The sequence below is a fragment of the Siphateles boraxobius genome, unplaced genomic scaffold (genome assembly GCF_051911475.1).
Source record: "Siphateles boraxobius isolate OS27281-9 unplaced genomic scaffold, OSU_SipBor_1 68, whole genome shotgun sequence".
NCBI lineage: Eukaryota > Metazoa > Chordata > Actinopteri > Cypriniformes > Leuciscidae > Siphateles > Siphateles boraxobius.
This window is the reverse complement of record NW_027509195.1, coordinates 11556337-11559589: the sequence shown is the minus strand read 5'-3', so window position 1 is coordinate 11559589 and position 3253 is coordinate 11556337.

Below are 3253 nucleotides of genomic sequence, written 5' to 3'. Positions count from 1 at the left end.
TCCCTCAACACAGGAAGATCCTGAGGTTCGCTTTCGGGGGCGAAGCGTACCAATATCGGGTTCTTCCGTTCGGCCTAGCACTGTCACCCCAAACATTCACGAAGTGTACGGATGCTGCTATAGCCCCGCTCAGGTTACAGGGCATCCGCTTTCTGTACTATATAGACGATTGCTTGATTCTAGCTCAATCGGAACAACAGGCGGTTCGGCACCGAGATGTCGTTCTTGCTCATATCAAGTGACTGGGGCTGAGGCTCAACGCCAAAAAGAGTGTTCTTTCTCCATTACAGAGAACCACTTTTCTAGGTGTAGTGTGAGATTCAACGACGATGCAGGCACGATTGTCACCTGCTCGTATTGCTTTGATTCTCGCTGCAGTAGATCAGGTCAAGCTAGGCCAGTCATCCACTGTAAAACAGTTCCAGAGACTGCTAGGTCTCATGGCAGCTGCGTCCAACGTGATACCTCTTGGCCTCTTGCACATGAGACTGTTACAGAGGTGGCTCAGGACCAAGGGATTCTCCCCGAGGGGAAATCCGCTTCGCATGATCGTGAGTTTGCGACGGTGTCATCACGCCCTGATATCGTGGAAAGATCCTTGGTTTCTGTCCCAAGGCCCTGTGTTAGGAGCTCCTTGTCGTCGCGTTATGCTAATGACAGATGCCTCTCTCACGGGTTGGGGGGCGATCATGGATGGTCGCCCGGCTCAGGGTCTGTGGGAGGACCATCATCGTCTGTGGCACTTAAACTGCCTAGAGATGTTGGCGGTGTTTCAGGCTCTGAAACACTTCCTCCCAGACCTAAGGGGCTACCATGTTCTTGTCCAGACAGACAACACATCGGTGGTTTCTTATATCAACCATCAGGGGGGTTTGCGTTCTCGCCCGCTTTACAAACTGGCACGTCAGATCCTTCTATGGTCCCAGGGGAAAATTCTTTCTCTGAGAGCTTTTATCTCCCGGGGTATTTAAATCAGGGGGCAGACATCCTGTCAAGACAGGGGCCGAGGCCCGGGGAATGGAGTCTTCACCCCGAGGTGGTGGAACTCCTATGGAAACATTTCAGTCTTGCCGAGGTAGACCTATTTGCTTCTCGAGAAACATCACACTGCCCGCTGTGGTTCTCTCTCAGCCATCCAGCCCCGCTGGGGTTGGATGCGATGGTACATCCGTGGCCGAGGTCACGCTTGTACGCTTTTCCCCCGATCGCTCTGCTCCCAGGAGTTCTGGAGAGGGTTCGCCGGGACGGGCTCAGTCTCCTGCTAATAGCCCCGTTCTGGTCGGCCCGGGTATGGTTTGCGGACCTAGTGTCTCTCCTCAACGGCTCTCCCCTAGAGATACCGATCAGGAGAGATCTGCTCTCTCAGGCGAGTGGGTCGATCCTTCACCCCCGTCTAGAGCTATGGAGGCTGTGGGCTTGGCCTCTGAGGGGGCCCAGCTCATAGATTCTGGTCTCTCGGCTGAGGTCGTTGAGACCATCCTCCGATCCAGAGCTCCCTCCACGAGGAAGTTATATGCCGCGAGGTGGAAACTTTTCACCTCTTGGTGTGGAGAGCGCCAGCAGGACCCAGTTAACTGCCCGGTTGGTACAGTCCTGGATTTCCTACAGGACCGTCTCTCCACAGGGTTATCCCACTCCACACTGAAGGTGTATGTGGCGGCCTTAGCTGCTTACCACACCCCTTCAAGTGGAGGTTCCCTCGGGAAACACCCACTTATGTCTCGCTTCCTTCGTGTCACCTTGAGGCTGAGGCCTGCAGTTCGCACGAGGGTACCAGCTTGGGATCTGGCCATCATCTTAGAAGGTCTCTCCCTTGCTCCTTTCGAGCCCATCGAGGAAGTTTCGGAAAAGTTTCTTACTCTAAAGACTATCCTTCTTCTCACTATCTCATCTCTAAAAAGAATTGGAGATATTCAAGCACTTTCGGTGGCTCCCTCGTGCCTGGAATTTGCTCCTGGTTGGTTAAGGCCTTTCTCTTTCCGAGACCAGGTTATGTTCCTAAGGTTCCAACTGTTTCAGTTAGACCTATAGTTCTGCAGGTTTTCTGTCCTCCGCCTTTTCTGACGTCAGACCAGGAGAAAATTAATTTGCTGTGCCCAGTTTGGGTTTTGATGCTTACGTCCACAGAGCTGCCCTGTGGAGGAGATCGGAACAACTGTTCGTCTGTTTGGGTCACCTAAGAAAGGGTGTCCTGCATCTAGAAAAAGGATGAGCAAGTGGGTGGTCGAGGCCATCCCACTTGCTTATGGTTCGGCCCATCAGCCTTCACCTTTGGCTGTAAGGGCTCATTCCACCCGGAGTATGGCTGCTTCTACAGCTCTTCTTTCAGGAGCTTCTCTTCAGGACGTTTGTGATGCGGCAGGCTGGTCCTCACCGCACACTTTCGTTAGATTTTATTCCCTCGATCTTAGCTCCACTCCCGGGGCTCAGGTTCTCTCGTCGGTTTGTGTCTCCTAATGACACACGACGGGGATTTGGTCGTATGGGGATGTGGGTATTGCGTTCCCACTGCGATTTCACGCAGCGGTAGTCCCTGAAGGGGAACGTCCCGGGTTACGTATGTAACCCTAGTTCCCCGAAGGGACGGACGCTGCGTGTCCTACCATACTCTCGGCATCCCCTTGGGTCGCTGCTTCAGTAACTTTTAAGCTGGCGTATTGTGTACTCAGGGGATATTTATAGCTTCCTGGTCGATGACGTCACTCGCCGTACGCTCATTCTCTCCATTGACTGATTTCATTCATGCTTCAGACACGTCACGCTGAGGGCGTTCCCACTGCGATTTCACGCAGCCTCCGTCCCTTCGAGGAACTAGGGTTACATACGTAACCCGGGACGTTTTTGGACGGCATGCTTATGGGGCGGGCAGCTAGCGGATCGTTAGGAAAGATTAGACATTTATTTTTGGGCCAGAAATCACTGATACAACCTTTAAGTGTTCATTTGTAACAGAGATGTGCATGTTGCTTGTGTAAAAAAAAAATGAATCTAACCTAATTATTTTTGTAATAATTGAGCCAAAACCAAAATGTGTTAGGTTGTGCCCCCGCGCTCCCCTAGTTTGTATCACTGACACTGCTGACTTTTTGAGAATGACTTTTTGTATATGTAAATGTTTATATGTAGGCCTAAATATCTTATTTTTATAAATATTTGAAAATTAAGCCTATAAGAAGTACAGTTAGTTCTGGAAGAAACTGCCTCAAAACTGAGGGACAGATGACTGAAAAAAAATGACTGACACAATTCGGAA